The sequence below is a fragment of the Medicago sativa genome, chromosome 6 (genome assembly GCF_051527215.1).
Source record: "Medicago sativa cultivar Bolivia chromosome 6, Bolivia_mono, whole genome shotgun sequence".
NCBI lineage: Eukaryota > Viridiplantae > Streptophyta > Magnoliopsida > Fabales > Fabaceae > Medicago > Medicago sativa.
The window spans coordinates 73,138,212-73,152,237 of NC_140754.1; positions in this window are offsets into that span (position 1 = coordinate 73,138,212).

Consider the following 14,026-nt stretch of genomic DNA (forward strand, 5'->3'; position numbering starts at 1 on the left):
GTTTTGCAATTTAATATGTTTGCAACAAAACAACGTTGACCTGTTTTGATTGCAGAATGTTAGCGCCCGTTAGGATCCTTTTAATCCCCTTTATTTATTTGTTGGAATTAATTAACAGTCAAGTCAAGTTCAATTATTGTAAGTAGACTATCTAAGTGATGAGTTCGTCGAGACGTTATAACCTAATCAACTGTCCAGTTACACCAGCTGGTCACACGGGGCTCAGAAGCCATGCTTGGGGCGCCTAGGCCATGCTCGGGGGCTCATATGCTCGGGGCGCATGGATCATGCTTGGGTCACCAGTGAGTGTGTTCTGGTGCATAAATCTCCGTTTTTCCGTCCTTTTGGGCGTTTGCTTCCATATAAGATGTCTTGGCACCTGGGAAAAGAATTTCTCCCTCTCTAACGTGTTCTGATACCTCCTAAATCTTCATTCTTGATCTTCCCATAGTCTTCACTAATCTTTAGATGTCTTGCTTTGCCGATTTGCATGATTTCTTCGTGAATTACATCAAAACGCCCTAAAATTGCTATGTTTCGGGAAGAATAGAATTACATATTCAAATATAGAAAACATTACAAATGTTCTAAAATCATAAGCAATTGATCTAATACTTCTCTATTCTGGTTGTAAAACCTATTGAAAATGACAGAAAATCATGCTAAGAATAACATAAGATGACTTGTCATCACTACGCGAATCTATAGTTTCACAATCCCTGTGGAATCGATATCTTTTTATACAATAACTTAGACAGTGTATACTTGCATGCACCCAGTCTTTCCACCTTAAAATACTCAGTGTTTTGGGAGACACCAGTAATCGGTTACCAAGTTTTTAAAAGGGTTTTTGTTGAATTTTTACTAGTGGTAACCAGATACCTGAGCTGTGCTAATCGGTTACCATATTGAAAAATAAGTTTTTTGGAGGTTTTTAACAAGTGGTAACCGGTTACCAATGTGAGGTAATCGGTTACCATAAGCCAGAAAACAACTTTCTAGTACCAAAATCAGCTTAACTCATGCATCAACACATTGTTTATTTTAACATTTCTCTCGATATAACTTGATCTAAATCTACAGCCTCTATACTCTGAAAGTGAAATTTTTGCTCACATTGAACACAAACAAGATTATTTTTGTTGGAACAAAATGTGTTTAACAATGAACCTTAAAGAGTTTAGATGATAACAAGGTATTAAAAATTGTAAAATTGGACTAGCTAATATTTGTTCAAGAGTACAGGACCACAATTAAAAAAGTTACATCATTAATTGATTCTGAATGAGCAAATAAAGAGCAAAAGAAAATGAAGCTTAGATGATTCTGAAGGCAATACGCTCCTGAAAGTAAAAGCGCTCCTGAAGGTAAAAGCGCTCCTGAAGTCAAGCTGCTCCTGAAGAAATAGCGCTTCTGAAGAATAGTGCTCCTGAAGACAAGAGGTCCAGAAGCCACATTATCAGAAGCTGCATCATCAGAAGCTGAAGAAGCTGCACCATCAGAAGCTGCAGAAGTTGCTTCATCAGAAGCTGCATCATCAGAAGCTGCCTCATCAGAAGTCATTTCACCAGAAGCTGAAGATCAACTGGATTTGCAGAACATTCAAAGATTGAAGTATCTAAATTGCAAAAGCTGTCTATTGGATTCGAAAACACAGCAGAAAATTAGTGGAACATTGCAACGGTCATTTCAAAGGTGTTTGAAGGCATGTGCTTGCAATTTGGACGAAAGCGTTGACATTGTACTTTGTACGAATTGTACAACCACGTTCTCCACTACTCTGTTTTGTGTCCACGCTACAAGACAAGAAAACAGCTCTAGAATACGGCTTCGCCTGCATAGATGTTCCTTTGGATAAGGAATGGATTTCAAATTGGTTCTTCATAGGACAACAACCAAATCAGGCAAAATATCATTGGTGAAAGATCAAGCTTCAACAACGACTCTCTGGTGTGCTGGCAATTTCACAACGTCTCTTTCACACCTGTATATAAAGGAGTGAAGACTTAGAGTTTTGGTAATGCAAGAACGCTGAACGAAAGACTCACAACATTTTTACAAGTGCCAAAACCTCTGCTGAAATTGTTCTGCATTCACTTAGAATTTCTGTGTCTTAAAGTCATATCTTAGAAATTCTTAAGTCCATTGAGTTTGTATCTGATTTATATTGTGAGCACCTCTGATTGTATATCAAGTGTTCAACCTTAAACAATTTTCTGTGTAATTTTGTTTAGTTAGGAAGTCTCTTGCAGTTGTGCTTGAGCAAGAAGTCTCTTGATTGTGTTCTTGAGCAAAGGAAGCCTCTAGCTTGTGTGCTTGAGCAAAGGAAGTCTCTTGCTTGTGTGCTTGAGCAATTGTAATCAGATATTACTCTTAGTGAAATCTCCTTGGAAGTGCAAGGGGGACTGGACTACTTCCGGATTGTGGAAGGAACCAGTATAATTGCTTTGTGTCGTTCTTCTTCTCTCTCTCTGTTTTATTCCGCTGCATTTAGATTCTGATCATCACTTCAGAAGCTGTCTCACTTAGCTTCTGATCAGTGTGTTCAGTTGTTTAGGAGAAACGAAGAATTTTTCAGAACACAATTCAACCCCCCCTTCTTGTGTTTTTCTCACCTTCAATTGGTATCTAGAGCCTTGGTCTGTTGTGTAACACTTAACCGTGCAACAGTCAAAGATCTGAGAAAAACATGTCTATTCCTCCTCCTACTGGTTCTGGTGATACTAGCTATAAAAATGTCTCACATGATTATAGTGATAGTAAGAAAACCAGTGTTGGAAAAGTTCCAAAGTTCAATGGAGATGCTGAAGAGTTCTCTTGGTGGAAGACCAACTTTTACAGTTACATCATGAGCCTAGATGAAGAATTGTGGGATATTCTGGAGGATGGTGTTGGTGATTTAGTCCTTGATGAAGAAGGAGCTGCTGTGGATAGAAAGAAACATACTCCAGAACTGAGGAAACTCTACAAGAAGCATCATATTATCAGATGAGCTCTTGTCACTGCCATACCCAAAGCAGAGTACATGAAGATGAGTGACAAATTCACTGCTAAAGCTATGTTTGCTTCTCTCTGTTCAAAGGAGCAAGAAGGTCAAAGAAGCAAAGGCTCTCCTGCTTGTACATCAGTATGAGTTATTCAAGATGAAGGATGATGAAACTATTGAGGAGATGTACTCAAGGTTTCAAACCTTAGTTTCTGGGCTACAGATTCTAAAGAAGAGCTATGTTGCTTCTGATCATGTAAGCAAGATACTCAGAAGCTTACCTGCCAGATGGAGACCAAAGGTGACTGCCATTGAGGAAGCTAAAGATTTAAACACTTTAAGTGTCGAAGATCTTGTTAGTTCTCTCAAAGTTCATGAGTTAAGTCTTAATGAACATGAGTCTACTAAGAAGAGTAAATCAATAGCTCTTCCATCCAAAGGCAAGTCATCAAAAGCTCTCAAAGTGGTTGAATCTGAAGAGGAAGAACAGTCAAGTTCAGATTCTGAACCAGATGCTGCTGAAATGGCCATGCTCTCAAACAGACTTCAATATCTGGCCAAGAAGAACAGAAAGTTTCTCGCCAAAAGGGGTAACTCCAGAAGCTCAAGGAAAGAAGATCAGAAGGGATGCTTCAACTGTAAGAAGCCGGGACACTTCATTGCTGAATGCCCTGATCTTCAAAGAGAAAAGTCAAAGGACAAGTCAAAGAGGTCTACATTCAAACCAAGCAAATTCAAGAAGCAGATTAAGCAGAGTTTAATGGCAACCTGGGATGATTTGGGTAGTGAATCTGGATCTTATAAAGAGGAAGCTGATGAAGATGCAAAGGTAGCTGTTGGGTTGGTAGCAACAGCAACTTCAGAAGCTCAGAAGATGAAAACGAGGTATATTCCAAAATTCCCAGAGATGAACTTGTTGAGTCACTTAAAGAACTTCTTACACATTTTGAAGTAAGAACCAATGAGTTGAAGGATTTAAAAGAAAAATATGTTGATTTGGTACAACAGCAAAAATCAACTCTATTGGATCTGAAAGCTTCTGAACAAGGACTTAGGGGCTTTGACTTCATGTGTAAAACATATGAAGATCAGCTCAGGTTCTTATGTCAGAAGCTACAAGAAAAGTGTAATGAAAAATCTTTAAGTAACCATGAAATTGCTCTTGAAGATTTTATTATATCTGGCATTGACAGAAGCAGAGTAGCTTCTATGATTTATAGCATTTACAAGAACAATGGCAGAGGAATTGGTTTTCCAGAAGTGAAACTTGAGAAAACCAATCTAAAATCTTGTTGTGAATGCATCAAGGAAGGTCTGAAAACATTCTTTGTACCAGAAGGGGCTGAGTTGGAAACGGTTGTTCAATCAGAACCTGAAGCTTCTAGTTCTAAGGCTAAGATTACTTCAAAGCCAAAGAACTCTAAGTCAAAGGCTATGATCAAATCTGATTCCAAGACTTCAAAGGTTAGGATACTAAAAAGATCAGAACCTATTCCTCAGAGTCTGGTGAAACCAAAATCTGAGGCTCTGAAATCTAAGTTTCAGAAGAAGACAGTTACTGCTTCTGAAATACCAAAACCTAAGGTGATGGTTAATCAGAAGCAACCCAACTCACAGCACAAGGTACAAGAAGTGAAGAGTAAAGCCTTAAGTACTAACTTTCCAGGACCCATAGGACAATGGGTACCTAAATCTAAAAATGTCAATGATGCAGGTATGTCTAAGAGCAGTGCCAAAGCAAAGATCATGGTACCTAGACAGCGGTTGCTCAAGACACATGACAGGAGACAAGTCCATGTTCCTCAGCCTAACAATGAAAGAGGGAGGAAATGTGAAGTTTGGAGGAAACCAGCCAGGCAAGATCATAGGTACAGGAACTATTGGTAATTCCTCTACCTCAATTAATAATGTATGGTTGGTAGATGGTCTTGAACATAACCTTTTGAGCATTAGTCAATTTTGTGATAATGGTTATGATGTGCTTTTTGAAAAACCCAACTGTACAGTAATCAACAAGGAAGACAAATCCATTGTGTTCAAGGGAAAGAGAGTTGACAATGTCTATAAAATCAATTTTTCTGAACTAGCTGATCAGAAGGTGATTTGCCTACTATCAGTGAATGATAAGAAATGGATGTGGCACAGAAAGTTGGGACATGCTAACTGGAGGTTAATCTCTAAGCTTAGTAAGTTACAACTTGTGAAAGGGCTACCAGACATTGACTATCATTCAGATGCACTCTGTGGTGCATGTCAGAGAGGGAAAATTGTGAAATCATCTTTTAAAACAAAAGACATCGTTTCAACCTCAAGACCTTTAGAATTACTCCATATTGATTTATTTGGACCAGTGAGTACTGCATCCTTATATGGAAGTAAATATGGATTAGTCATTGTTGATGATTACAGCAGATGGACTTGGGTGAAATTCCTGAAAAGTAAGGATTATGCATATGAGGTATTCAGTAACTTCTGCACACAAATTCAAACTGAAAAAGAGTCAAAAATTTTGAAAATCAGAAGTGATCATGGTGGAGAATTTGAAAATGAGCCATTTGAAGCTTTTTGTGAAAAACATGGAATCATTCATGAATTCTCTTCTTCTAGAACTCCACAACAAAATGGGGTTGTAGAGAGAAAGAATAGAACTTTACAAGAAATGGCCAGAACCATGATCCATGAAAACAATTTGGCTAAACATTTTTGGGCAGAAGCAGTGAATACAGCATGTTATGTTCAAAACAGGATTTATATTAGACCTATTTTGGAGAAAACAGCATATGAACTTTTTAAAGGAAGAAAACCCAATATCTCTTACTTTCATCAATTTGGATGTACATGTTACATTCTGAACAACAAGCTCTACCTAAAGAAATTTGATGCCAAGGCCCAAAGAGGAATCTTCTTAGGTTACTCTGAAAGGTCAAAGGCGTACAGAGTGTATAATTCAGAGACACTCTGTGTTGAAGAATCTATGCACGTTAGATTTGATGACAAAGAGCTTGAAGATAAAACTTCAAAGCAAGGTGAAAGTTTTGCAGAGATACAGGTTCCTGAAGTTACTCCAGAACCTGATCAGATAGCTGAATCTGAAGATAGTCCAGAAGCTGAACCCACATCAGAAGCGCAAGATGAAGCTGCTTCTGATGAAGCACAAGATGGCTCACATCAAGCAGATCCTCCCAGAAACACATTCAAGCACAAGTCTTCACATCCTGAGGAGCTAATCATTGGAAACAAAGATAGTCCAAGAAGAACAAGATCACATTTCAGACAAGTAGAGTCAATGATTGGACTAATCTCAATGATTGAACCTACAACAGTGGATGAAGCACTTTCAGATGATGGATGGATCCTAGCTATGCAAGAAGAGTTGAATCAATTTCAAATAAATGATGTGTGGGATCTGGTACCCAAACCTCAGCACAAGAACATTATTGGAACAAAATGGGTATTCAGAAACAAGCTGAATGAGCAAGGTGAAGTAACAAGAAACAAAGCCAGGCTTGTTGCACAAGGGTATAGTCAACAAGAAGGCATTGATTACACTGAAACGTTTGCTCCAGTTGCAAGATTGGAAGCAATCAGGTTACTTCTTTCCTATGCAGTTAATCATGGCATAATATTATATCAAATGGATGTCAAGAGTGCATTTCTCAATGGTGTCATAGAAGAAGAAGTGTTTGTCAAGCAACCTCCTGGATTTGAGGATATTAAATGTCCTGACCATGTTTTTAAACTGAAGAAATCACTATATGGCTTGAAACAAGCTCCCAGAGCTTGGTATGATAGACTAAGTAATTTCTTAATCAAGAATGATTTTAAAAGAGGACAGGTTGATACAACACTCTTCAGAAGGACCCTTGGGAAAGATATTCTTGTTGTGCAAATATATGTTGATGATATAATATTTGGTTCTACTAATGCATCTCTTTGCAAGGAATTTTCTGAGTTAATGCAGGATGAATTTGAAATAAGCATGATGGGAGAGCTGAAGTTCTTCCTTGGCATTCAAATCAATCAATGCAAAGAAGGAGTCTATGTTCATCAATCAAAGTACACAAAGGAGCTTCTGAAGAAGTTCAAACTTGAAGATTGTAAAGTGATGAACACTCCAATGCACCCTACGTGCACCTTAAGCAAAGAAGATGAAGGAGCTAAAGTAGATCAGAAGCTGTATAGAGGTATGATTGGTTCTTTGTTATACCTTACTGCATCTAGGCCAGATATTTTATTCAGTGTATGCTTGTGTGCAAGATTCCAATCAGATCCTAGAGAATCTCATATGACTGCTGTCAAGAGAATCTTCAGGTATTTGAAAGGAACAACTAATCTTGGACTCCTTTATAGGAAATCCTTAGATTATAAGCTAATTGGATTCTGTGATGCTGATTATGCTGGTGATAGGATTGAAAGAAAGTCAACCAGTGGCAATTGTTAATTTCTGGGTGATAATCTTATATCCTGGGCTAGCAAAAGACAAACAACTATTGCTATGTCTACAGCAGAAGCAGAATACATTTCAGCTGCAAGTTTTTGTACACAACTACTTTGGATGAAACATCAGTTGGAAGATTATCAGATAACTGCTAACAGTATTCCCATTTATTGTGATAATACTGCTGCTATTTGTTTGTCTAAAAATCCAATTTTGCATTCAAGAGCTAAGCACATTGAAATCAAACACCATTTTATCAGAGATTATGTTCAAAAAGGAATTTTAGATATACAATTCATTGATACTGAAAATCAATGGGCTGATATATTTACTAAGCCTTTAACTGTTGAAAGATTTGATTTTATAAAGAAAAATTTGAACATGCACTACGTGTCTGATTAGATGTTTGCTTGCTCCTGAAAAGGATTTTAGGTTCTGAAGTTAGTTCAGAAGCAGTAGTCCATCAGAAGCTCTTTATTGAGGATCTGAGGAAAACTCGCTTCTGATGATGACGTCAGCATCTGAAGTCCAGAAGCTGGATTTATTGCTTCTGAATAGTTGAATTAGTGGAAACGTTGGGAGTTATTTTTTAAAGTAACTTCTGGCCCACTAACTTGGTAGTTACTCTGTGAACTTCTTACGTGGCCTGTATGTGTTGGTGTATAACAAAAAGGGCAATGATGATTTAATAGCTTTGAGAGTACTTTTCACGCGCCCCCAATTTTGTCATTAATGTTATGTTTGTTTGTTTCTTTTGAATTGCAAACGTTTTTACTCTTAAACACTTTTTCAATTCACACACTACTCACTCACAACAAACACATTTTGCTCTCAAACCTCTTGCGAAGTAAGCGCAAAAACCTTAGAACCCTATATTCTCTAAATCTTCTTCAATCATCATCAAATGGCATCATCAAGCTCGCAACAGGAAGTTTCAGACTCTTCTGCACGAATGGTTCCTGAATATGACTACAGAGGAAGAAGTATGAAACTGGAAGAATGGGAACTACAGGTTCAAATAGAAAATCCGGTGGATTTTGAATCTCTCGCCTTCCATGAGTGTTGGATCAGATGCTACTATGAAAAGCAGGAACTTATGTATTACTTCAAGATGTTGAATGGACCAACATACGAAGCATTGGTTAGACACTTCTGGGTGAGAGCTAAGATTTATGACAAAGCTGCGTCTATAGCTGAAGAAAGTCAAATGGTGTTGATTTATCCCGAACTGGAAGGGAAGACCAGAGAAGTAATGGGACTTGAGCCATTTACAGGTGTTGAAATCAGGTCAAGCATTTGTGGTATTCCAGTAAGAATTGCAGAATGGCAGATAGAAGCTGTACTCCGTAGAGAGGCCTCTGGAAAATACTCTGGAATTGATCTCTCAAGTACAGCTGAAGAACGCTTCTGGAAAGAGAAAGTAAACTTGGCTCTGTACAACTCCATGCAAGCAGGAAAGTATGTTGATCTGAGCATGGATAAGAAGCTGCTTCTGAAGATTCAGAATGAGGACTTACTTCCATGTGGTGGAAGTGAGAAACCCAATTTGGCACAGAAGGTCTTTCTCCAGCACTTCATTAAGAAGGAGAAAGTGAACGCGCCAAAATATATGTTCAAGTACTTGATAGAGTGTCTGAAACAGAGTTAGCTGCAGAATAGAACCTGGGTACCTTATGGAAGACTCTTGTCAGAAATATTCTATCAAGGAGGAGTCTTGGACAAGCTAAGCAGTGCTGAAGCCTTCACAGATGAGCTGCTTGATACTAAAACTGGAAAGTTCATAAATGCACAAACCCTCAAGAATATGAAGTTGATCCCTGTTGTCACCAAGCTTCAAACTGATTTGAGTGAATCACTTGCTAAGTCTGACCTTATGAAGGACTTTCCACCCATCTGCCAGAAGGATCCCCTTGAAGTGCAGATGTACTATATCAAGGAACACTTTGAGGCAACCAATGAGAGAATCAGATTGGAAGATGTACCAGAGGAAATGTATGGTGGTGCTCTGCCACGAGCCAGAGGCAGAAAGTCAAAAAGGAAGATGACTGCAGAGCAATACCTAGAGGTTGAAAAATCTGCGAAGAAGTCTAAAGTCACTTCTGATAAGCTTAACATTGGTGGTTCTGCAATGCCATCAATTGAAGAAGTGGATGAAGACATCAACTCTAGCGTGGTCCTGAGTATTGGTATTGCTCTTGATCAACCTGCAATACCAAAGAAGAAAAGGAAGCAAGCAGTAAGGAGGACCAAGGATTTTCCTCTTATTACCAAGAAGGCTGAAGCTGCTACTAATGTGTCAGAAGCTATTGGAAAAGCTATGGAGATTGCTTCAGAACTTCAAGAGAGGGTAATAACAGAAGCATCACAACTTCTTAAAATTCCTGACACTGCTGAAGATGATCAATTAAAGTCAGCTGATTGTTCAGAACCCTCTACAACAGGTAATATCTTCACGCATTCAGAACAAATAGTACATGAGATATCCAGTGACTCTCCTTCACCCTCTTCAAAATCCTCATCATCATCTTCTGATTCTGATGATGATAAACCTATAAGTCTTCTGTTTCGTAAGCCAATAAAAAGCCATTCAACATCAACCAAGACCAACAAAAAGTCCTCTCAGTCAAGCACTTTTAAGCCAGTTGGTCATATAATCAATCAGAAGATAGAAAAAATGGCTGAGCAGAGAGACAGAGTCATTGATACTATCCTCCGCCATCACCCTCAACCTCTTAACATTCAACCCCTCAACATGATTGTACCAGAAAATGTTGAGTCAACCTCAGAGAAAGCCTCTGAGACAACTCCAGAAGCAGCTGCTTCTGATAAAGTTGTTTCAGAAGACCCCCCTCAACAAAAACCTTCACCAGAAAAAGCCTCTTCACCGCCTATAACTTCATCATCCCCAATTGTTCCTGAACCATCTGTTCCTGAACAAGTCTCTCCTCAAAAGACCGTTCCTGAACATATTGTTCCTGAACAACCAGTTACTAAACCCACTCCTGAACCTGAACCTGAAACTGCTGCTCCTGAACACATTGTTCCTGAGCCAACCTCTGCTTCCATAACTCCTTCACCAGTACAAGTTATCAAGATCACCCATCATACTGGTGTATGTGATATGGACACAGACTCTGAGGATGATCAAAATGATCATGCCTCTGATATGGTAGTTGACCCCACTCTTGACCAACCATCAACCAGCCAATCCATAACTACAAATGACCAATCTTCATCAAACCTACCAATTGTTCCCCTAGCCCCTCCAAAACCCTCTAAACAACCTTCACCTCCCACCATTTACCTGGATTCTCAAGTACTAAAGGATGTGTGGGAAGATATTGCTTCTGAAGTTCTCAGACTGATAGCAGGTAGAAATGACTTGGGTCATACAATAAGCTATCAGAAGCAATGGAGAAGGATCAAGGAAAGGGTCATCAACCTGATTTCAGCTCTGCATGATTCCTGCATTGAGGCTCAAGAGCAAGCCAAGCAGAAGCTAGAAGATTGGTTGAATGGAATTGAAGAGAATGCAGGAGATGTGGAAATTCTTGGTACTTGGGTGAAGAATCCACTCAGTATCAGAGGCAAAGCACCTGATGAATTCCTGCCTAAGGAGCTGCATCTGAGTATTCCTTCTGAGATCCTAGAGAAGATTGATGCACCTAAACTGGCTCTAGCTCAGGAGAACAAGGTGCTCAAAGAAGAAAATTAGAGGCTGGAAACAGAGCTACTAGAGCAGAAGCTGAAGATATCAAAGTTGGAAGCTGACATGCAAGAAGCCAAGATCAGAGAAGACAACTACAGAAAAGATATGGACAAGAAGTATGCTGATGTTCAAGAGCTTCTGAAGAAGATTTTAGAGAAATAAGCCAAACCCATAGTTGCACACTTTTAGCTTATTTTTTCTGTCTTTTTAGGCTTTTGATACTCTATGTTCATTTCTGCTTCTGACTTAGTCTTTCGCTTCTGATATTATATGCTTCTGAATTCTTCTTGCTTCTGATTATCATTAACAGATTATACCTTGTGTGTTATTATTTGCTTGCTATGACTGTTTATTTAATCTTTGAAAATGGTTAAAATGCTTTAAATTAAGCTTTGAACCTTTAATCTTATGTTTTTCTCATCTCTTCTTTTTGTTTATGTCTTTTTGCTAATGACAAAAGGGGGAGTATATGTGATAGTATTTAAAGGCTCTGAGCCCCATTAATTAACGTTTGAAAATTTTGAAAATTTCTATCCTTTTTATCGGTGTATCAAAAAGGGGGAGTATCAAATTTCAAATAACAATTAATTGAACCATTCTTCTTATCTATAAGTCAATTCTTTCAATTTTTTTTAGCTCTGATATTATTGTGCAAAAAATGAATTTAATTAACCTGGATAGAACTTAGGGGGAGCTTACAAACCTCACCTTAAAGACTATCAGACTCAGGGGGAGTTAGAGCTTACAAACCTCAGACTCTGAGCTTACAAACTTCAGAACCCCAAGGTCAACTTGTTAATTAGATTAACAACAATTGATCAATTTTTAAATACTATTGTTTGTCATCATCAAAAAGGGGGAGATTGTTGGAACAAAATGTGTTTAACAATGAACCTTAAAGAGCTTTGATGATAACAAGGTATTAAAAATTGTAAAATTGGACTAGCTAATATTTGTTCAAGTGTACAGGACCACAGTTAAAAAAGTTACATCATTAATTGGTTCTGAATGAGCAAATAAAGAGCAAAAGAAAATGAAGCTTAGATGATTCTGAAGGCAATACGCTCATGAAAGTAAAAGCGCTCCTGAAGGTAAAAGCGCTCCTGAAGGTAAAAGCGCTCCTGAAGTCAAGCTGCTCCTGAAGAAATAGCGCTTCTGAAGAATAGTGCTCCTGAAGACAAGAGGTCCAGAAGCCAAATTATCAGAAGCTGCATCATCAGAAGCTGAAGAAGCTGCACCATCAGAAGCTGCAGAAGTTGCTTCATCAGAAGCTGCCTCATCAGAAGTCATTTCACCAGAAGCTGAAGATCAACTGGATTTGCAGAACATTCAAAGATTGAAGTATCTACATTGCAAAAGCTGTCTATTGGATTCGAAAACACAGCAGAAAATTAGTGCAACATTGCAACGGTCATTTCAAAGGTGTTTGAAGGCATGTGCTTGCAATTTGGACGAAAGCGTTGACATTGTACATTGTACGAATTGTACAACCACGTTCTCCACTACTCTGTTTTGTGTCCACGCTACAAGACAAGAAAACAGCTCCAGAATACGGCTTCGCCTGCATAGATGTTCCTTTGGATAAGGAATGGATTTCAAATTGGTTCTTCATAGGACAACAACCAAATCAGGCAAAATATCATTGGTGAAAGATCAAGCTTCAACAACGACTCTCTGGTGTGCTGGCAATTTCACAACGTCTCTTTCACACCTCTATATAAAGGAGTGAAGACTTAGAGTTTTGGTAATGCAAGAACGCTGAACGAAAGACTCACAACATTTTTACAAGTGCCAAAACCTCTGCTGAAATTGTTCTGCATTCACTTAGAATTTCTGTGTCTTAAAGTCATATCTTAGAAATTCTTAAGTCCATTGAGTCTGTATCTGATTTATATTGTGAGCACCTCTGATTGTATATCAAGTGTTCAACCTTAAACAATTTTCTGTGTAATTTTGTTTAGTTAGGAAGTCTCTTGCAGTTGTGCTTGAGCAAGAAGTCTCTTGATTGTGTTCTTGAGCAAAGGAAGTCTCTAGCTTGTGTGCTTGAGCAAAGGAAGTCTCTTGCTTGTGTGCTTGAACAATTGTAATCAGATATTACTCTTAGTGAAATCTCCTTGGAAGTGCAAGGGGGACTGGACTACTTCCGGATTGTGGAAGGAACCAGTATAATTGCTTTGTGTCGTTCTTCTTCTCTCTCTCTGTTTTATTCCGCTGCATTTAGATTCTGATCATCACTTCAGAAGCTGTCTCACTTAGCTTCTGATCAGTGTGTTCAGTTGTTTAGGAGAAACGAAGAATTTTTCAGAACACAATTCAACCCCCCCCTTCTTGTGTTTTTCTCACCTTCAATTTTTATAAGGGTTATCTGATAGCATATTTTGCAACAACATGTTGGACATAACCAATGACCATTTAGTAACTTTAAACTAAGACATTTGCATGAATAGGCAACACTTGTCATCATGCTAACTTAAACCAATAAAGAAAGTTAACTTTGTGTTAGTCTAATCCTATATACTAATATTTATGAGTAATTGGCAAAGGATGAGGGGCTCTAAGGAGTGCCAACATAGTTGGGATGTCTTATCGTCTCTTTGATGTCATTACACTCTTGATTCAGTAAAAGAAAAAACTTAAATAAATACTAAAATTCGAACCCTAGTACAACAAAATGTATTCCAGAAGGATAGTTGCATATGATCATCAAGTACTAAAGAACTATCGATCGTGGAGTTACTGCCCATTGATAATACTCACAGTCTTGAATGTTGAGATGATATTTACTTAAATATTTGTTAGCTATTGTTTGTAGCCACTTGCCAACAATGTTTGACAAGAACTTCTTAAAACTGAAACACCTTTTTCCATTTAAATAATTATAATGTAATGTACA